At 39.2% G+C, this 22,427-nt stretch overlaps 1 protein-coding gene across 2 annotated transcripts in view; it reads right to left on the bottom strand.

Moving 5' to 3' along the window:
* Positions 1-21,886, bottom strand: part of ASCC3 (activating signal cointegrator 1 complex subunit 3) — a 334,378-nt gene extending 312,492 nt beyond the window's left edge. The window contains exons 1-3 of one of the 2 annotated variants that reach the window (XM_060167768.1): positions 21,662-21,886; positions 20,789-20,916; positions 19,924-20,003 (exon numbers count right to left, since the gene is read on the bottom strand). The gene's annotated coding sequence lies outside the window, so the exon portion shown is untranslated. The remainder of the gene's footprint in view (positions 1-19,923; positions 20,004-20,788; positions 20,917-21,661) is intronic. The other variant, XM_060167769.1, reaches the window with a different exon arrangement.
* Between the last annotated feature and the right edge of the window lie 541 nt (positions 21,887-22,427).

Here is a 22,427-nt window from a genome sequence, read left to right as displayed (position 1 = left end):
GGGAGATAGAATAAATCACGGGACAGGATGTGAAGATCAAGGGGAAAAGGGCAGGACACCCATATTTCTGGTTCAGGAGAAGCAGAACAGCAGAGTGTATGGGTACAGAGGGCATACTGGAAGACGAAAGATGATTAATTCTGCTTTGGAAAGTTTTGATCATGGGCCATCAAGTGGGATATACAGTTTGGGGTTTCCTATCACAGGTCTGGGCTGGAAGTACAGAATTTAGTGTTATCACTTCAACGTAGTTAAAATCATGGATGAACATATTCCTTTAAGTCAAATTATTTATATATATAAACCTGTGGACCCTCTCCCTAAGAAAATAGACATATACACATATAAACATTTTGTAATCCATTTCAGAGGCTGCATGAATGTCATGAAACCTATCCATGTACCCCGAAAAACCTCTTGAGAGTAGACAGTACAGGGCCAAGGACAGCGTCCTAAGAGATCAGCAAAGAGCTGTCATATGAAGAAAGTGGTATCACATGAAAAAAGAAAGTTTCAGGTGTCATGCTAGAGAGTCCAGTGTACTTAGCCACTCTCAAGTCTTAGATGACTTTAGTACACATAGTTTCAAAAAAAATGGTCAGTGAAAGAAAATTTCAGTGGGTGAAAGATAAATGGAGGGCTTCTCTGGTGGCACAGTGGTTAAGAATCCGCCTGCCAACGCAGGGGACATGGGTCCGAGCCCTGGTCTGGGAAGATCCCCCATGCTGCAGAGCAACTAAGCCTGCGAGCCACAACTACTGAAGCCCGCGCACCTAGAGCCCGTGCTCCACAACAAGAGAAGCCACTGCAATGAGAAGCCCGTGCACCACAAGAAGAGTAGCCCCTGCTCGCCACAACTAGAGAAAGCCCGTGCGCAGCAACAAAGACCCAACGCAGCCAAAAATAAAAATAAAATTTATTTAAAGAAAAGATAAACAGAAAGGGAAGAAATGGGGAAATAAAATGGGTACTAGCTACTCTTTCAAGGAACTTGGTTGAAAAGAAAAGGAGAAGAGGCAAGAAATAGCAAAATGCATGCTGTTGAGAGTTTTTAGAAATACAGGAGAGAGTTGAGCACAATTCTATAATCAGAGTAGAGCCAATAGAGAAAGAGAGAGGTTGAATAACCAGAAGAAAGACTATGACTTAGGGGAGCCGGGTCCCTGAGAACGCAGGAGAGAGAATCATGGTTCTAGTGATAAGACTTGGATGGAAGGATGAACATGGAGGGATGGATGAGTCAAAGTGCAGATATGTTTGTAATATGGGAAGCAGAAGGTGAATGGGGGAGAAAAAATATGGTAAAAGAGAGTTCCACCAAAATGACTCCTATTTTCTTTGAGATCTGCCAAGACTATTCAAAAGAAGATGAGATGGAATTTTTAAAGACAGAGGCAAAAGTTTGACCTTACCACCAAAAATGAGAGGAAATTGATTAATAAACCATAAAAGGATTTTTCAGGTGGCAAATGAATGCTCATCTCATACCGGAAACCATAAATTTAGAATGGCAACAATCTGGCAAAGGAATGAAGGTTGGTATTATAGAGGGTTAAGGCTTTATAACACAGGGACAGTAGGAGGACAGTGGAGCCTAAATGATGCAAATGATTAAGTGCTGGATTTGAGATCCAAAGGAAAGGAAAAAACATTCACCTAGGAGGTCTTAAAGATACAACGTCATAATGTTTATGGTTAAAATTTCTGATATATAAGACACAGTGAATGCTCATCAAGATAAACTGGCCTGCAAAGCAATTGTTACCACAGTAATTTCTATTCCACATTTAGCGTGGCCTACTAAATGACAAATGCACACATAAAAAGATCCCTCTGAACAAATACAATTGCTAAAAGACTGAAACCCTAAAAGTCAATATTTTCCTGTTGGCCTGAAGTAACCCCCACTATGGTTATCTGAATGAATCTTTACAGTGATTAGATATATGTACAGATAAAAAGGAACTGTCTTGAAGAAGTTAACTGCCCTTTTTAACATTCAAATAGGGAAGATAAAAATTTGACAGTAATGCATTTCCCTTTGTGAAATGATATTAACCAATAATGAGTAAGTTAGAATTCTAGTACACATTATTTTGAAGTATCACATAAAAAATTGTAGGATTTATTCTTCATATTCCAAACCTGTGCTTCTCAAGTCTAAAAAGGGTCTAACAGATTGATAGCAACTTTAGGAAAATATAATTACAGTATTTTTAATTATAAAAAATTAACAAAAACTCCAGAAGAGACAAACCGTATTTCCTAATGAGTATAAAGCCAAGCAATTACTTGTTGGTGATCATGGATACCAGGTAATTATTAGGAAGAAAAAAGAAAAAGTAAAAGGGATATAATGTAGGTAAGGAATAAAAACACTGAAAAGACTGAGTGGCCTATGAATGGAGTAAAAATTAGAATTTAAAATTTCAATACTTAAAATAAAATTATATGCCCACAAACCATATCGTTAAAAAAAGTAAGCTAAAATATTTATATTTTAATTCACCAGTTTAAAAAATCGAGCCATGGGCTTCACTGGTTGGGAATCTGCCTGCCAGTGCAGGCGACACGGGTTCGAGCCCTGGTCCGGGAAGATGCCATATGCCACGGAGCAACTAAGCCCGTGCGCCACAACTACTGAGCCTGCGCTCTAGAGCCCACTCGCCACAACTACTGAAGCCCACACGCCTACAGCCCGTGCTCCGCAACAAGAGAAGCCACCACAATGAGAAGCCTGTGCACCGCAAGGAAGAGTGGCCCCCGCTCACCACAACTAGAGAAAGCCCACGTGCAGCAACGAAGACCCAACACAGCCAAAAATAAATAAAGTAAATTTATTTTTAAAAAGTTAAAAAAATCAAGTTGTGATATAGTTTACACTGTTTAGATCAGAATTCAGAAAACATCAGCCTTAATAGCCTTAATATATGTAAAACATTATATATATAATCCTCTATTATGTCATTTCAAAATGGGGTGGTTTTTTTCATGGTAAATCCTATAGAAAATTTTAACTTAATCGTATTGAACCTGTATTCCTTACTTTTATTGTATTTTATTGCCACCAACTGGTTAATGTAGTGGAATCACATTACAGGTGCATTTAATTATTTGAAACAATCAAACATAAGAGGCCAAATATAAGGCACAGACAGACATAAACAGTAATATTAGAGATTCTGCCCACTATTTCATGTACTCAATACATGCTCTAGAGTGAATGGGGGTGAGCAACAAGAATATGATGCTCTCTTAATCTGTTTCAATCACTACATGCATAACAAACTGAGAATCTTGCTGCACTGCATGACTCCAATGTTTAAAACTAAGCTCCCTTTTAAAAAAATATACAACATGGCCATTAAACACAAGCCAACTTTTTCATCTGGTGCACCCTCAGAAACTGTGATATGTTCCAAGTTTGGAGGAAAAACGTGGCTGCATACAACACATTTAGAGACAGTATGTTGTGACAACCTGGTGTCCTCCTAAAGAATTTTCAAGGGAAATTTTAACTATTTATAGTTTCCAGCCAACAAGTTCACTTTAGATCCTAACTCATTCTCAAGCATGAAGCAACTGCTCTTGAATAGTTTCCAGTCAAATTAGAACACACTCAGAGCATGGAGAACAGAGAAAGAAAGGGAAAGATGATTAAGTATATACATATATACTTTTTGTATAAATCAAAATCTATAATGGCTTGTTAAGAATAAAATTTATCTAAATGAGATTGTTGTTCTCTAACTTTTCCCTCCAATTACTTACTTATATCAACTCCAGGTTTCCCATCCAAAGGTGGGGGAGAAAACCTAGCCAGGCTCATAACTATAAACCAGAGTCTACAGAAGACCCCCATGGTTATATTTTAACAAAGGATAAGAAAAGTTTTCTTTTAAATGTTCTTGCGAAAATAAGAGGCTAGAATAACGTATCAGCACAGATGAGAACAAGAATAGTAAGAAAGAACATCCCACAAGGAACAAACCAGCACACAATACTGTAGAGAACACATGGAGGAGACCCACAACATACGAGGCAGCACATATTTCCATTCCAGTGAAAAAGGTCTGGGGCCAGATTAGCTAACAAAGGCAACATTCTCATTCCATCCCAATCTATGGGCCTCTTAAAGACAGACCCAAGGAATTTGTGCCTGTCCCCTAATAAGCCCTGAAAAGATTAATTTGAATTGAAACCTCTCAGGAGGTACCCTCATACACCAAACCAAAGCTCAAGTGATGCTCTGGAGCAAGCCTTAGCTGTTTAGAGAAAGAATTATCATGACTTTGTACACTTATTTGTTCCTCTGTACCACAATTATACGGAACACCACTACATTCCCGAATATGAGCTCTGGTGATCTTTTAGAAATCTGATGCAAGTTTTTATACTCAAACAACTAGGATTATATACTCCAAATCCAAAAAAGTATTTATCAAAGGATATGATGGCTTTGATCTTTACTCACTGTTGTATGCATAGTAAATTTTTTTTAACATCTTTATTGGAGTATAACAGCTTTACAATGCTGTGTTAGTTTCTGCACTACAAGAAACTGAATCAGCTATACATATACATATATCCCCATATGCCCTCCCTGTTGCGACTCCCTCCCACACTCCCTATCCCACCCCTCTAGGTGGTCACAAAACACCGAGCTGATCTCCCTGTACTATGTGGCTGCTTCCCACTAGCTATCTATTTTACATTTGGTAGTGTATATATGTCAGCTACTCTCTCATTTCAACCCAGTTTACCTTCCCCCTCCCCGTGTCCTCAAGTCCATTCTCTATCTGTGTCTTTATTCCTGTCCTGCCCCTAGGTTCTTCAGAACCACTTTTTTTTTTGATTCTATATATATATATGTATTAGCCTACAGTATTTGTTTTTCTCTGTCTGACTTACTTCACTCTGTATGACAGACTCTAGGTTCATCCACCTCACTACAAATAACTCAATTTCGTTTCTATTTATGGCTGAGTAATATTCCACTGTATATATGTGCCACATCTTCTTTATCCATTCATCACTTGATGGACACTTAGGTTGCTTCCATGTCCTGGCTATTGTAAATAGTGCTGCAATGAACATTGTGGTACATGACTCTTTTTGAATTATGGTTTTCTCAGGGTATATGCCCAGTACTGCGATTGCTGGGTCGTATGGTAGTTCTATTTTTAGTTTTTTAAGGAACCTCCATACTGTTCTCCCTAGTGGCTGCATCAGTTTACATTCCCACCAACAGTGCAAGAGGGTTCCCTTTTCTCTACACTCTCTCCAGCATTTATTCTTTGTAGACTTTTTGAAGTTGGCCATTCTGACCAGTGTGAGGTGATATCTCATTGTAGTTTTGACTTGCATTTCTCTAATGATTAGTGATGTTGAGTATCCTTTCGTATGTTTGATGGCAATCTGTATATCTTCTTTGGAGAAATGTCTACTCAGTCTTCTGCCCATTTTTGGATTTTTTTTTTTTTTTTTGATATTTAGCTGCATGAGCTGCTTGTATATTTTGGAGATTAATCCTTTGTCAGTTGCTTCATTTGCAAATATTTTCTCCCATTCTGAGGGTTGTCTTTTCGTCTTGTTTAAGGTTTCCTTTGTTGTGCAAAAGCTTTTAAATTTCATTAGGTTCCATTTGTTTATTTTTGTTTTTATTTCCCTCTCTCTAGGAGGTGGGTGAAAAAGGATCTTGCTATGATTTATGTCATGAGTATTCTGCCTATGTTTTCCTCTAAGAGTTTTATAGTGCCTGGCCTTACATTTAGGTCTTTAATCCATTTTGAGTTTATTTTTGTGTATGGTGTTAGGAAGTGTACTAATTTCATTCTTTTACATGTAGCTGTCCAGTTTTTCCAGCACAGCTTATTAAAGAGGCTCTCTTTTCTCCACTGTTTATACTTGACTCCTTTATCAAAGATGAGGTAACCATAGCTGCACGGGTTTATCTCTGGGCTTTCTACCCTGTTCCATTGATCTATATTTCTGTTTTTGTGCCAGTACCATACTGTCTTGATTACTGTAGCTTTGTAGTATACTCTGAAGGCAGGGAGCCTGATTCCTCCAGCTCCGTTTTTCTTTCTCAAGGTTGCTTTGGCTATTGGGGGTCTTTTGTATCTCCATACAAATTGTGAAATTTTTTTTTCTACTTCTGTGAAAACTGCCATTGGTAGTTTCATAAAGATTGCAATGAATCTGTCAATTGCTCTGGGTAGTACAGTCCTTTTCACAATGTTGATTATTCCAATCCAAGAACATGGTATATCTCTCCATCTCTTTGTATCGTCTTTAGTTTATTTCATCAGTGTCTTATACTTTTCTGCATACAGATCATTTGTCTCTTTAGGTAGATTTATTCCTAGGCATTTTATTCTTTTTGTTGCAATGGTAAATGGGAGTGTTTCCTTAATTTCTCTTTCAGATTTTTTATCATTAGTATATGGGAATGCAACTGTTTTCTGTGCATTACTTCTGTATCCTGCTACTTTACCAAATTCATTGATTAGCTCTAGTAGTTTTCTGGTAGCATCTTTAGGATTCTCTATGTATAGTATCATGTCATCTGCAAACAGTGACAGTTTTATTTCTTCTTTGCCGATTTGGATTTCTTTTATTTCTTTTTCATCTCTGACTGCTGTGGCTAAAACTTCCAAAACGATGTTGAATAATAGTGGTGAGAGTGGGCAACCTTGTCTTGGTCTGATCTTAGTGGAAATGGTGTCAGTTTTTCACCACTGAGAAGGATGTTGGCTGTGGGTTTGTCATATATGGCCTTTATTATGTTGAGGTAAGTTCCTTTATGCCTACTTTCTGGTGGGTTTTTATCATAAATGAGTATTGAATTTTGTTGAAAGCTTTTTCTGCATCTACTGAGATGATCATATGGTTTTTCTCCTTCAATTTGTTAATATGGTTTATCACATTGATTGATTTGCATATATTGAAGAATCCTTGCATTCCTGGAATAAACCCCACTTGATCATGCTGTATGATCCTTTTAATAGGCTGTTGGATTCTGTTTGCTAGTATTTTGTTGAGGATTTTTGCATCTATGTTCATCAGTGATATTGGCTTGTAGTTTTCTTTTTTGTGACATCTTTGTCTAGTTTTGGTATCAGGGTAATGGTGGCCTCGTAGAATGAGTTTGGGAGTGTTCCTCCCTCTGCTATATTTTGGAAGAGTTTGAGAAGGATAGGTGTTAGCTCTTCTCTAAACGTTTGATAGAATTCGCCTGTGAAGCCATCTGGTCCTGGGCTTTTGTCTGTTGGAAGACTTTTAATCACAGTTTCAATTTCTGTGCTTGTGATTGGTCTGTTTTTATTTTATATTTCTTCCTGGTTCAGTCTCGGAAGGTTGTGCTTTTCTAAGAATTTGTCCATTTCTTCCAAGTTGTCAATTTTATTGGCATAGAGTTGCTTGTAGTAATCTCTCATGATCCTCTGTATTTCTGCAGTGTCAGTTGTTCCTTCCTTTTCATTTCTAATTCTGATTTGAGTCTTCTCCCTTTTTTTCTTGATAAGTCTGGCTAATGGTTTATCAATTTTGCTTATCTTCCCAAAGAACCAGCTTTTAGTTTTACTGATATTTGCTACTGTTTTCTTCTTTTTCATTAATTTTGATCTGATCCTTATGATTTCTTTCCTCCTGCTAACTTTGGGGGTTTTTTTGTTCTTCTTTCTCTAATTGCTTTAGGTGTAATGTTAGGTTGTTTATTTGAGATGTTTCTTGTTTCTTAAGGTAGGATTGTATTGCTATAAACTTCCCTTGTAGAAGTGCTTTTGCTGCATCCCATAGGTTTTGGGTCGTCATGTTTTTATTGTCATTTGTTTCTAGTTATTTTTTGATTTCCTCTTTGATTTCTTCAGTGAACTCTTGGTTATTTAGTAGTGTATTTTTTAGCTTCCATGTGTTTGTATTTTTTATAGTTTTTTTTCCTGTAACTGATATCTAATCTTAAGGCATTATGGTTGGAAAAGAAACTTGATATGATTTGAATTTTCTTAAATTTACCAAGCCTTGGTTTGTGACCCAAGATATGATCTACCCTGGAAAATGTCCCATGAGCACTTGAGAAGAAAGTACATTCTGTTGTTGTTGGATGAAATGTCCTATACATATCAATTAAGTCCATCTTGTTTAATATGTCATTTAAAGCTTGTGTTTCTTCATTTACTTTCATTTTGGATGATCTGTCCATTGGTGAAAGTGTGGTGTTAAAGTCCTCTACTATTATTGTGTTACTGTCAATTTCCCCGTTTATGGCTGTTAGCATTTGCCTTATGTACTGAGGTGCTCCTATGTTGGGTGCATAAATATTTACAATTGTTATATCTTCTTCTTGGATTGATCCCTTGGTCATTAGGCAGTGTCCTTCTTTGTCTCTTGTAATAGTCTTTATTTTAAAGTCTATTTTGTCTGATATGAAAATTGCTACTCCAGCTTTCTTTTCATTTCTATTTGCATGGAATACCTTTTTCCATCCCCTCACTTTCACTCTGTATGTGTCCCTGGGTCTGAAGTGGGTCTCTTGTAGACAGCATATGTACAGGCCTTGTTTTTGTATCCATTCAGCCAGTCTATGTCTTTTGGTTGGAGGATTTAATCCATTTACATTTAAGGTAATTAGTGATATGTATGTCCCTATTACCATTTTGTTAATTGTTTTGAGTTTGTTATTGTAGGTCTTTTCCTTCTCTTGTGTTTCCTGCCTAGAGAAGTTCCTTTAGCATTTGTTGTAAAGCTGGTTTGGTGGTGCTGAATTCTCTTAGCTTTGCTTGTCTTTAAAGGTTTTAATTTCTCCATCGAATCTGAATGAGATCCTTGCTGGGTAGAGTAATCTTGGTTGTAGGTTTTTCCCTTTCATCACTTTAAATATCTCCTGCTACTCCCTTCTGGCTTGCAGAGTTTCTGCTGAAAGAGCAGCTGTTAACCTTATGGGGATTCCCTTGTATGCTATTTGTTGTTTCTCCCTTGCTGCTTTTAATATTTTTTCTTTGTATTTAATTTTTGACAGTTTGATTAATATGTGTCTTGGCGTGTTTCTCCTTGTATTTATCCTGTATGGGACTCTCTGTACTTCCTGGACTTGACTATTTCCTTTCCCATATTAGGGAAGTTTTCAACTATAATCTCTTCAAATATTTTCTCAGTCCCTTTCTTCTTAACTTCTTCTTCTGGGACCCGTATAATTCAAATGCTGGTGCATTTAATGTTGTCCCAGAGGTCTCTGAGACTGTCCTCAATTTTTTTCATTCCTTTTTCTTTATTCTGCTCTGCAGTAGAATTATTTCCACTATTTTATCTTCCAGGTCACTTATCCGTTCTTCTGTCTCCATTACTCTGCTATTGATTCCTTCTAGAGAATTTTTAATTTCATTTTATGTGTTTTTCATCATTGTTTGTTTGCTCTTTAGTTCTTCTAGGTCCTTGTTAACGTTTCTTGTATTTTCTCCATTCTACTTTTGAGATTTGGGATCATCTTTACTATCATTACTCTGAATTCTTTTTCAAGTAGACTGCCTATTTCCTCTTCATTTGTTTGGTCTGGTGGGTTTTTACCTTGCTCCTTCACCTGCTGTGTATTTCTCTGTATTCCCATTTGGTTAACTTACTGTGTTTGGGGTCTCCTTTTCACAGGCTGTAGGTTCGTAGTTCCTGTTGTTTTTGGTATCTGCCCCCAGTGGGTAAGGTTGGTTAAGTGGGTTGTGTAGGCTTCCTGGTGGAGGGGACTGGTGCCTGTGTTCTGGTGGATGAGGCTGGATCTTGCCTTTCTGGTGGGCAGTGCCGCGTCTGGTGATGTGTTTTGGGGTGTCTGTGACCGTATTATGATTTTAGGCAACCTCTCTGCTAATGGGCGGGGTTGTGTTCCTGTCTTGCTAGTTGTTTGCAATGGGGTGTCCAGCACTGCAGCTTGTTGGTCACTGAGTGGAGCTGCATCTTAGCGTTGCGAGGGATATCTCTGGAAGAGCTCTCACTGACTGATATTACAAGGGGCCGGGAGGTGTCTGGTGGACCAATGTCCTGAACTCAGCTCTCCCACCTCAGAGGCTCAGGGCTGACACCCAGCCAGAGCACCAAGATCCTGTCAGCCACACAGCTCAGAAGAAGAGTGAGAAAAGAAAAAAAAAGAGAGAAAGAAAAAATTTTAAAAAAATAAAGTTTTTAAAATTAAAAAATATATTATTAAAATAAAATAATAAAGTAATTAATTAAGAAAAAGAAGAGAGCAACCAAACCAAGAAACAAATCCACCAATGATAACAAGCACTAAAAACTATACTAAAAACAACGACAGAGCCCTAGGACAAATGGTAAAAGCAAACCTATACAGACAAACTCACACAAAGAAGCACACACATACACACTCACAAAAAGAGAAAAAGGAAAAAAAAAAAAATATATATATATATATACACATATAAGAGGAAGAGAGCAACCAAATCAATAAACAAATCCACCAATGATAATTAGCTCTAAACAGTCAACTAAGACAAACATAAAACTTGAAACAAATTAGACACAGAAAGCAAACCCCAAGTCTACAGTTGCTCTGAAAGTCTACCGCATCAGTTTGGGGATGATTCACTGTCTATTGAGGTATTCCACAGGTGCAGGGTACATCAAGTTGATTGTGGAGATTTAATCCTTTGCTCCTGGGGCTGCACAGATTTCCCTTTTCTCTTCTTTGTTCACACAGCTCCTGGGGTTCAGGTTTGGATTTGGCCCCATCTCTGCATGTAGGTCGTCCTCTGGCTTCTGTTCTTCACCCAGACAGGCGGGGGTTAAAGGAGTGGCTGACTCGGGGGCTCTGGCTCACTCAGGCCGGGAGGAGGGAGGGGTATGGAATGTGGGGTGAGCCTACAGCGGCAGAGGCTGGTGTGACGTTGTAGCAGCCTGGGGCACGCCGTGTGTTCTCCCAAGGAAGTTGTCCTTGGATCACGGGACCCTGGCAGTGGCGGGCTGCACAGGTTCCCGGGAGGGGAGGTGTGGATAGTGACCTGCGCTTGCACACAGGATTCTTGGTGGCTGCAGCAGCAGCCTTAGTGTTTCATGTGCGTCTCTGGTGCCCACGCGGATAGCCATGGCTCACACCCATCTCTGGAGCTCGTTTAGGCAGTGCTCTGAATCCCCTCTCCTCGCTCACCCTGAAACAATGGTCTCTTGACTCTTATGCAGGTCCAGACTTTTTCCCGGACTCCCTCCCAGCTAGCTGTGGTGCACTAGCCCCCTTCAGGTTGTGTTCACACAGCCAACCCCAGTCCTCTCTGAGATCTGACCTCCGAAGCCTGAGCCTCAGCTCCCAGCCCCCGCCGGCCCCGGTGGGTGAGCAGACAAGCCTCTCAGGCTGGTGGGTGCTGGTCGGCACTGATCTTCTGTGCAGGAATCTCTCCGCTTTGCCCCCTGCAAGCCTGTTGCTCCGCTCTCCTCTGTGGTTCCTAAGCTTCACCCCTGTCACTCCCCATTTCCGCCAGTGAAGGGGCTTCCTAGTGTGTGGAAACTTTTCCTCCTTCACGGCTCCCTCCCAGATTTGCTGGTCCCGTCCCTATCCTTTTGTCTCTGTTTTTTCTTTTCTCTTTTGCCCTACCCAGGGACGTGGGGAGTTTCTTGCCTTTTGGGAAGTCTGAGGTCTTCTGCCAGCATTTAGTAGGTGCTCTGTAGGAGTTTTTCCCCATGTTGATGTATTTTTGATGTATTTGTGGCAAGGAAGGTGATCTCCACGTCTTACTCCTCTGCCATCTTGAAGGTCGGTGTAGAGGAAATTCTTAAATCACTCTAACACTGACGCTGTGTAAAAGAAGTTGGCACCTACCTCGTAATAGCAGAATGAAATCTCTACCCCTCTCTCTCAAGTAGAGAAAAACTAGACACTAAAATCAGGACTCAGATGAATTTACGTGGTAAACAAGAAATACAAAAACAGGAAAGTAAATCACTAATTTATTGGGCATTATGAATTAGAACAAACACATGGTAAGAATTTTATTGTGCTACTATATTACATGTCATGTATGCTTTACTTAATCTTTCTGAAAGAATGTATTGCCATGACCATTATTTAACATTCTGGTCTGAACTGTTTGTTTCAATCTTTATGAATAAAAACTTAATTACTTACAAAAACAGTGTACTCTCTTTCACTTTGTGTTAGTCAGAAATGTGCCCTGGCAAATATAGTCCATAAGAATGTTTTCTCTGTGCCTTGTTCTGAGCTGAACTCTCACTTCCCTATCGACTCCATCCTCTGGTATTCAGTTTCCTAAACTGAAAGGTGTGTGAAAGGGTCAGACCCATATCTCTCATTCTTTCTTACATTCGAACTTCTAAGCCATTTTTCTTACCAACATATTATATATACTACAGTTCAGAGAAAAATAGGTTTTGTTAATGATACCTCCCACCTTTTTTAGAATGCAATTACTGAAAGAAACACCATGCTTCAAAAAGCATAAAAACATGAAGAACATTTTTTTAAAATTCACTTTCTCTGATGTCTTAAATATTTCATGATGAGTACCCTTAACAAATTTTTAAATAGTAATATAGTCATTTCTCTAAAGATTGCTGGTTAACCATATTTACAGTAAAGACATTAGGAAAATCATGATTGTTGTTGATTTTTTTTAAAAAATGACATTTGTGTAGGTTGAACATTGATGTTTTTCAATGTTTTATAAAAGTTTCCATGTAAGTATAGACTATAAAAGAATTAGGTCACTAAGTACTACATGTTGCTTTCTGATATTAAAAGTACTTTAAAAATTATCTGTACTGCCTAATGTCAATAAGTTATCAAAGTTAAGTACTCTTTTCACATGAGTGACTTCTAGATAGTTGAAGGAACCTGTAATCCTACTTTAAATTTTCTCTTCACCAAGCTAATCAATCCCATTTCTTTCCATCAATCTCCCTCATTAATCCCTGGCTTATATCCTGTCACACAGAAATATGTAGAAACATGCATGAGAACTATATACACCAGCTTCAAGGTAATGGATTGAGAGGCAGCACAGAAGTGACAGAAGAGGGAAAAAAAATTAGCAATACTTTTCAAAAGAGAAGAACTGAAGCAAATAAAGCAAAAATTACTACTTGTTAAATCTGTATGGCAAGTATAGGAGTGTATTACATTATTTTCTGAAAATTTCCCATATTCTTGAAATACTCCACAATTAAAAGTTTTAATTAAGTTTTAAATAAACACAGAAGCCTAATAAGAGAGAGAAGAGTTGTGAAAGCATCAAACTGAATGTCTGCCAAATCGCAGGTCTGAAAGCACTACTGAAAATGCTCAGGCTTATGAGAGACTGAACGCCGAACATTTGGGTGCTCTTTTAATATTGCTACCCATAATGTGCTTCAATTCCATTTAACCCAAATCAATTCTGCCATTTTCAATCCAGAGTCCATTCTCCATTCTCCTTAGCATAAAAGAAAGAAGAGATCAAGTAGTTAATGAACTCTATATTCTCTTTTAACATCCTAGTAACTGCCCCAAGAAACACACTGTTGAATGTAGCTTAAAAACTGTTTTTGCTAACCTTTATGTTTCTTCAAGGATACGCATCACAGATCCCACAAACTCTCTTTTCTTTAATTCATTCTTAGTTCGTGTACTCCTTCTCCATGTTCAATTTATATTTTTTAAAAATATTCAGGCACAGCAACATCAGTTTCTTGAGATACCTCTCTCTTCTTGATCATCAGAGTTATGTATGAATACACCATCAGTATTACATTCTCCAGAGACCCAGACTCTGAAGATCTACCTTTGTGTTTATACTCTCAGACTATGAATCATACAAACCTTTTTTTCTAAATTACAGTTGCCAGATTAGCAGATAAAAATATAAAGTCAGAGTTAAATTTGAATTTCAATTAATTTTTTAGTATAATATGTCCCATGCAATATTTGGGACATACTTACATGGGATATATTTATACTAAAAAAATTACTTGTCGTTACCTGAAATTCGAATTTAACTCTGCATCTTGTATTTTATTTGGCAACCCTACTCTGAACATTCAAAAATCTGTATTCCTTCACTCTTCTGGCAAATACTGTATCTTCTTAAGTCAAGAATAATAGTTAACAAGAGGTCTCAAAATTTTTGAAATAGGTACCAACTCTTTAAAAGTTCAAATGAGAAAAATGAACAAAAAGTAAAAGATTAGACAAGTCTGTAGTGGTGACACATTTTAATAGATCATTTGTGAGGGCAGCTGCAAAGACCTGAGAAACACCAGGTTCACCAGGGTGAAAAAGTAAACTTCAAGATGGTAATCTAACTAAAGAAGACTGAAGCCTAAAAAATCCCACAAGATCTGGAAAAGGAGGTGTTAACTGAAGTGTTCTTTCTTCCACTTTTTATTCAGCACTGATTAAAAAAAATTATACTGCATCTGGTGAAAATACTTCTACCCATCCATTAACTCATTCATTCAACAAAAACATTCAGGGACTTCCTGGTGGCAGAGTGGTTAAGAATCCGCCTGCCTATGCAGGGGACACGGGTTCGAGCCCTGGCCCAGGAAGATCCCACATGCCACAGAACAACTAAGCCCATGCACCACAACTACTGAGCCTGCGCTCCAGAGCCCATGAGCCACCACTACTGAGCCCACATGCCACCACTACTGAAGCCCGTGAGCCTAGAGCCCATGCTCCGCAACAAGAGAAGCCACTGCAATGAGAAGCCTGTGCACCGCAACAAAGAGTAGCCCCCGCTCGCCGCAACTAGAGAAAGCCCACGCACAGCAACGAAGACCCAACGCAGCCAAAAAAAAAAGAAAAACATTCAGTGGGGACACAGTGATAAAGTTGCTGAAGTGAAAGTCCCCCCTCTCCTTGTTAATAATATTTTCTTCTCTATTGGATGATTTCCAAAACCCCAAAATATGCTGTAGCTGCTCCCATATTTAAAAACTCCACAGCCCTTTTCAATTAACACCCCACTTTTTTGATCGCTATCTACAGCAGACACTCCAGTCCTATCAGGCTTTAACCTGTACTATTCCACCAAAAGAGCTATAAAGGTCACAAATAAGCTCAACATTGCCAAATTCAGTTACTTCTCAGTCCTTGTTTGATCCCTGTCAGGAGATTTTGACCCAGCCCTTCTGAACAGTTGCTTCACTTGGCATCTAGGACACCAATATGCCTTGTTTTTTCTCCTACATTATCTCTTGGCTCTTTCCACTCTTCTTGGTTCCTCCTCATCCTCCTATCCTTTAACACTGCTTTGCCCCTAAGCTCAGAGTTCAGACCTTTTCTTTAGCTACAGTCATTCCCCATGTGATCCTTCAGTCTCAAGGCTTTAAGTATCATTTATATTCTAACACCAAATTCTTATCTCCATCCTGCGCATCTCACCTGTACTCCAGATTTGTCTACCCATGCCTCTTCCACATCTCCACTTAGATGTCTAATAGTGAGCTCAAACTTAAAACTGTCAAAATTTATCTCCCATGCAAACCTCCTCTTATGGTCTACCTCACTTTAATAAATCACAACTCCACTCTGCCTGCTGCTCAGACCAAAAAACTTGGAGTTATGCTTTACACCATCCACCTTATCAGTAAAGTCTCCCAATTCTACCTTCAAAATATATCCAGAATCTGACCACTTCTCATCATTACCATCTCTTCCCCAGTTTACTGCAATGGCCTATTTAGTCTCCCTGTTTTCACCCTTACTCCCTAACAATCTAATTTCCACATATAAACAAGAATGATTCTTTTCTAAAACAAATAACATTGTGGCTCTCCTCTGCTCAAAACCCCCCAAAGGTTTCCCATATCTCTAAGTAAACTTCAAAACTCCCAAGGCATCTGGCTTTCTCCAACCTTTTGATTTGATCCCCTGTAACTCTCCTCCTTGCTCATTTTGGGGCATCCACACTGGCCTTGGTGCAGTGATATAACCATACCAAGCAGATCCCTCTGGATGAACACTCTTCCCCCAGATGCCACAAAGGTAGGTCCCTCATTTCCTTCAGGTTGCTGCTCAAACATCTCTTTACCAGAGACGCCTTCTCGGACCACCCTATCTAAAACAGCACCCTTTCCTTCATCCTTCTGCACCCAACCCACTTTACTTCAAGGCACTTATCACTGTGCTTGTTGTCAGCTACATCCAATAGAGTAAGATCCCCACAAGGGTGGGGACTTTGCTTTGTTCACTGCAGTATCCAAAGCACCTCAACAGTGCCTGGGGCCTCGTGCAGTCTCGGTAAATATTTGTATAATGGCTGGATGGATGGACTGACAGGAAGAATAAAGGGAAGCCAAAGCTGCCACAAAAAAAAGAGGCAGAATTTACAGGTCTGGATTCCTATACATTTATTTTTTGAAGCTTATATCATCTTTATTTCAAGACCTCAAAAATATAGTTTCACAGAAATTAGCTTAATTATTTGATTAATTTATTTCAGTCCCTAAGAAAAGAGGTCTTACAAACAAGGAAGTTTACTCAAACACAAAAGAAATCAAAAGCTACTGTGATTTATTCAACTCATGATGCCATTCTTTTCAAAGAACTTATATATGCAGAAATGTAATTCTTATTTTGGGGGTAAGTTTTTTTCAAAATCTCAAGCTAATAAAGTAGAAAAGCAAAAGCAAGGGTAAAAGGATAGTCAACAGTTGCTAGAAACTCTAGGGTAGGAGTGGGCTCAGCAGGAATATCATAGTAGAAGAATGCAGGAACAACTTTCACTCAATTGATATTTCTTAACTAGTATTTCCACTGCATGCTGGACACCAGGCTGGGTGAACCACAGTGAGCAAAATCAATCTGCTACCTGCCCTTGCAAACCTCACAGCCTGGTGGGGAAGACAACCCAATTAAATAAGCTATCTCAATACAAACTAAGACTGCTATCTATAAAAGGAGGCAGTAATGAGTGTTATCGGAACACAAAGCAGGTGCCTCTAGCCTAGCAATAAAGGAGGTTGGGAAGGAAAAGCAGCTTTCTTACTTGAGACTTCAAGGATGAAGTGTTAGGTAAAAAGGGCAACATATTCCAGATGAGGGGTGAGAACATTTCACACTCAAGGAACTGAAAAGATGACTGGAGCATAGCGGTCAAAGAGTATGTAATGTGGCAAGAGATGGAGCTGGAGAGATAGGTAGGAATGAGGTCGTGAAGGGCCTCATAAGTTATGTTGTTTAGAAATTGTTCTAATAGTAAGAGAAATCTTCAGAAGAGTTTTTGACTTGAGCTGTGTTTAATAGACATTACTATGACTGCAGTACTATGGACCACAGGAAGGCAAGACCTGAAGCAGAAAGATACTAGGAGGTTGCTGCAGTAATCCAGATGAAGAGATGAAGATGAGGAGATGATGGGTTCCTGAAACGAAGTAGTGGTAGTGATTTAGAGAAAAGTGGAGGAATCAGGTAATTCAATTAAATTTATTTGGCTTACTCTGATTATTTCTATCTGTGGTGGGGAAGGAGGCAAGGACCTCAGCTGACCTCCACATGTATAGATCAGGTTGATGACAGAATTCACTGAATTAGGGCTCAATTTTTCTTGGGTAGGGGGGGCAGTTAGGAATATCATGAGTTCAATCTCGGATGAGTTGAGTCTGAGATGTCTGTATGACATTCAAGTAGAAACGGTCAGTAGGGGCTGAATATTCAGGTGTGAAGTTCAGGAGAGAGGTCTGGATACAAACATGAGAATCATAAAGAGTATCATGGGAAGAGATAAAAATCACCCAAGGATTTGTGTGACGACTAAGAAGACAAGAACAGCAGAAGCTGGAGGAACATGAGACTTACAGAATAAATGGGTAGAAAGGTCTATAAAGGAGATTCTGAACAACAGGAGGCCAAATAAGGCCAGGGTGGTGTCTCTGAAACCAAGGAAAGGATAAGTTTTAAGGAAGAGGTATGGTCAACCATGTCAAACGCTGTCAAGACATGTGGTAAAATGTCCATTGGATATAGAATTTTAGCTATGTTCTTCCAGTGTTCTGTTTCTAATAAATACAAACAGAGGAGTTTTCAAAACCTGGTGTTCAGCCAAGCCACCCCTCAAATTCCTTAAAGAATTTCATTGAACAGTCTCCCAAAGCCAACATCTTGACTATAATCTCCAAGAGTGCAAAAGTGATGTATGTCTTCTTTTCCCTGGTACCCTGTATGGTTCTTGGTCTGTGCCAAAGAACTCAATAAGTATCTGTTCAATGATGTGTACTCAGAGTATTACTGTGAAGCTTTCCAGAATTGATTTTTAGGTTATTCTTTACCACACCAATCTTCAGAGTAAAAGCATTGCTAATAGTTTTGCAAAGCTTCCTTCACTCCTTAAAGAACGCTCAAAAAGAACGTTTAGTGAGCCTCCCTGGTGTCAGAGGTACTACTTAAAGCAGGTCTCATTTTAGAAAATATATGTGCACTGGGAAAGGATGCACTGAAATTATTTTTGCAGATTGTATACTGTCATTAATTTATTCTTATAAATCATTTATGTAGACTTTTATAATTAAGTTTCTTAAATAAAGATTAAGACATACTTATATCTATCAATATTTATAAATAAGAGTAGCATTTATCATTTTTACATTGTTCTATTTGATTGGCTTGTTGGACATTTTATTCACTTTCAAGAATTTTTCTACAAGGACAAGTTGTCTCATTGGTAAGCAAGGATTTCCTCACCTGGAATGGAATATAAATTTTCCTTTATCAAATTCATATGCCATGTTTCTTAGCTACACACAACTGAGTAACTTGCTAGTTACTGACTTCGTTTGAAAATGACCTAGCAAGTCTTTGAAAATGCTGGAAAACATTAGCAACTGCCTCCCTGACTACTCCATAATCCTGAGATAAACTACCTTCCTTCTTTTGAAGTTCTGGTGTAATAAGATAGATATTATCCAAAATTAAGAGGCTCTTGAATTCATATGCTTTAATATAGAAGTTCTTCACAATATGAATTGGTGGCACTGGACTCACTTGGGAGTTGCTTGAAAATAAGACATTTCTAGACACCATCCCCCAAGAGTATGATTCAGCAGTTTGACAATCTTTGGTTTAGTCATTAAATAACTAGGTATGAACTTTCTTCTCTTCAACTATAAATATTTCTTGTCAATTATCTTATTAAAACATATCCTGAGAATGCTTACTGTTACCGGTAATTGTCTTACATATTATATCTTTAAATCATGTACCTCTCAAAATTGCACCCTTATTTTCCATGTCAGTTCAAACCTTTGATGATGAATGCAATTCCTAAGAATTATCTTTAAAGAGGAAATCACAGAAGTAGAGGAAAACTAGTCAAAAACTCCAAAACCAGGAAGATAAAATGGGAATCTATCTTAATTTACAAAGGTCTCCAAGAGTTATTCTATTCAAATAACAACAAGGAGAGACAGACTGTAGTAGGAAGAAGCAGAATAAAAATAAAAAGAAATTAATTCAGATGCCAATTTTTGTTTGATGGTAGAAAATCAAGCTAACTTCTCAGGATATCAATTTTCTGATCAATAAAATGAAGAGGAATAACAAAATGATTTTTTATGCCCCTTTCAGGCTGAATGATCTGACTAAAATCAGAATACTCAAACATGGGTTGAATTGCATTAACTCTGAATCACAGAGACAGTTTCAGAAATAAATTAGGACAACCTATAAGACATTACCACAGCCAACGCAGAGCTGGAAAATGAACAAACAATAGACAAACTCACTTAAACATACTTGCTCATCTACATGCAAAATACTCAAATGAGATGGTACATATTGAATTAATGAACATCTATATGGGTCTGTCAACTATGTGCTAAGTATTATACCAGGCAAAAGAAATGAGAAATAAGATCCAGTCCCTACTTTAAGTAACTTTAGAGTATAACACACAATGCCTCCCTTTGGATGATTACTAAATACATATTAGATACCTTATTCTCTCCTCCTTGGTAATTATGCACTTTTTCTTTCCATAAATGTCTTTGCTGTAATTTCAGTTTCAGGTAGATATCTGCTCAAAGTTAAAAACTGTGTCACATTACATCAAGATTATTCTGTACTTAAAGGGCTCATGTAAACTACCTCCCCATGGAAGGTACTATGGGGCAATAAATTTACTTCATTCAACAAGTACTATACATTTTCCTCATGAATATGCTTTGTGCATAGAATGCTTATGAATTACAAGTTATTAACACATAGATCACTCAGACCAATGTAAAAACTGGAAAAATAAAATATTATTTTTCAGGTAGAAACTGATTTCCAATTGTGAATTTTACAACTAAGCCAACTTTGCAAAAAGAAAACTTACTCCTCTTAACTGGCAAAACACTAGCATGCATACCATCTTTTTGATCAAAGGCAAAATCAAGTCATACTGTGCAAGTAAAATAATCTGCTCCTCTTTCAATGCCACTTACATATAAACACTGACAATAACTTATTCTTGCAAAAAGCCTTGCTTAGGTCAACTAGAGATCCATGACATGAGGAGGAGCCCTAGTCCAGATTCTCTATTAAAAGGGTGATGGACTACAGAAAGTTCCATAAGTACCGACATCCTATGTCTCTTGATTTCCTAGGCCTAGCATAGTGCCTGGTACATATGAAGACATAAATAAGTGAATGACGAATGAACAAAAACTAAAACTATTCAGCAGGGATCACAACTTAAGCTATGAAAAATTAATTCATTTAAATAATATTATTTAGCTTACACTTAACTGGTATCTCTAAGAAGCATTTTTCTTATGCAAGAATATTATTATAATTATCATTAAAAATGAAAGATACATGAAGAGAAGCACGATCCAGAGTGGAATCAAAAGCTGAATTCTCAACTTCTGAGAACACTTTGAAAATCAGAAAAGTGATTTCAATCTATGAAACATGCAATCTGGTGATGGTGACCGCTCTTCAATCTAATCTTACTTAGGAAAAGAAAGACAGAAAATATGATTACTAGTTTGAACTACACATGTGATACCATTCATATAAAATTTTTAGCTTCCGCTAAAATGTTTCTTTTAAACTAAATAGCAAAATACACGAACACACTGGAGTCAATGAATGAGTTAATGTGTGATAAGAAGCCTATTTAAAAGAACTGCCCACGTACCCACAACACCTCAGCACGCTTGCACATACAACACTTATTTCGAAGTAACATTCTAGACTCCTCGATTGCTAAATTCACCATGGTCCACTCCCCACCCACTTTATTTACTTTTCAGTGTGGAGGTAAAAAACACAAGGAAGCTGATTTCTCTCCCAAGTCCACGTGAAGAAAACGAAAAAGTTACTACATTTTTGTAACGGGAAAAAAACACAAAAAAAAACAAAAAAAAAACCCTAATGAAAACAAATTACCCACGCACAGGAAAAATTTTAAAAAATTACCCATCTGGTCATCACGTTGTGGCCTAACACCTTGGCAACATGTGACTCTGGTTCATTTTTTGATTCCCACCCCCACCCTACAAATTCCATGAAAAGGACGAGACTATCCGAGACCACAGACAAGTCTCCGGCCCCGAGAGGGATGACAGGTCCGGGCTTGCCTCCGGGGCCGAACGGGAATCGTCCAAGGGGCACCCTGGCCCCGCCTCCTACCGGCTTCTCAGGGCCGCAGCACCCCTTCTCCTCCTCCCACTTCCTTCTCCTCACCTCTCGGCCCCGGTTCATGCGCTTCCCATCTCTCCGCCAGCTCCTGCCTCCGCGCCTCCCTCCATTTCGGTTTGATCTTTACTTCCCACGCCGGGTGAGGGCCGGAGGGCAGTGCAGAGGATGCCAGCGGGCAGCTGCCCCGCCGCGTCCTAGTCCGCACCCCACGCCGGGCTTGCCGGGTCCCCTCCAGCCACGGGGCAGGGTACGCGAAGACAGCCAGACAGCCGGACAAACCCACAGATCCGGAGAGGAGGGAGGGGGCGGAGCAAGCGCGGGCCTACACGTCACCCGCCCGCAGCGGCGCCAACGTCTGCACGTCGGCTCCCCCAGCCCCACCCCCCCGCGTGCGCGCGCCGCCGCCCCGCCCGCCGCCCGCCCAGCGCTGAGGGGGACCAGGCCTGCGGCGAGGGCGCGCCCCCGGGCGGGCGTGGGCGCGGGCGCGCGCGTTCCCGGGACTCGGTGTCTGTGGGGTGCCCTTGCGAGGCAGGGCCTGCCACCTCCAGATCGCTACCTGAGCATCTTTCCCTGTAGTTACTTGAGTCGGCTCCATCTTCTCCCCGCCCTTCTCTGTGAGGTGAAGACACGGAGGAGGTAATTCCTATTACAGGTAAAGTAGAGAGGAGCCCTGAGTATGAGTGAAGAACCAAGTAATTGTCATTGTCATCGCCAGCCAGAAATCCTGGCTGCTGGTCACTTTATATACGGTTCCTTCCTTTCAAGTCCCGCCTTCCTTAAGCTTTCTGGATTCTCAGTTTAGCTCTCTTAA

Source organism: Lagenorhynchus albirostris, chromosome 12, assembly GCF_949774975.1.
Source record: "Lagenorhynchus albirostris chromosome 12, mLagAlb1.1, whole genome shotgun sequence".
Lineage (NCBI taxonomy): Eukaryota > Metazoa > Chordata > Mammalia > Artiodactyla > Delphinidae > Lagenorhynchus > Lagenorhynchus albirostris.
Note: the sequence above shows the minus strand (reverse complement) of the source record. Positions and strands in the feature narration are given on the sequence as shown.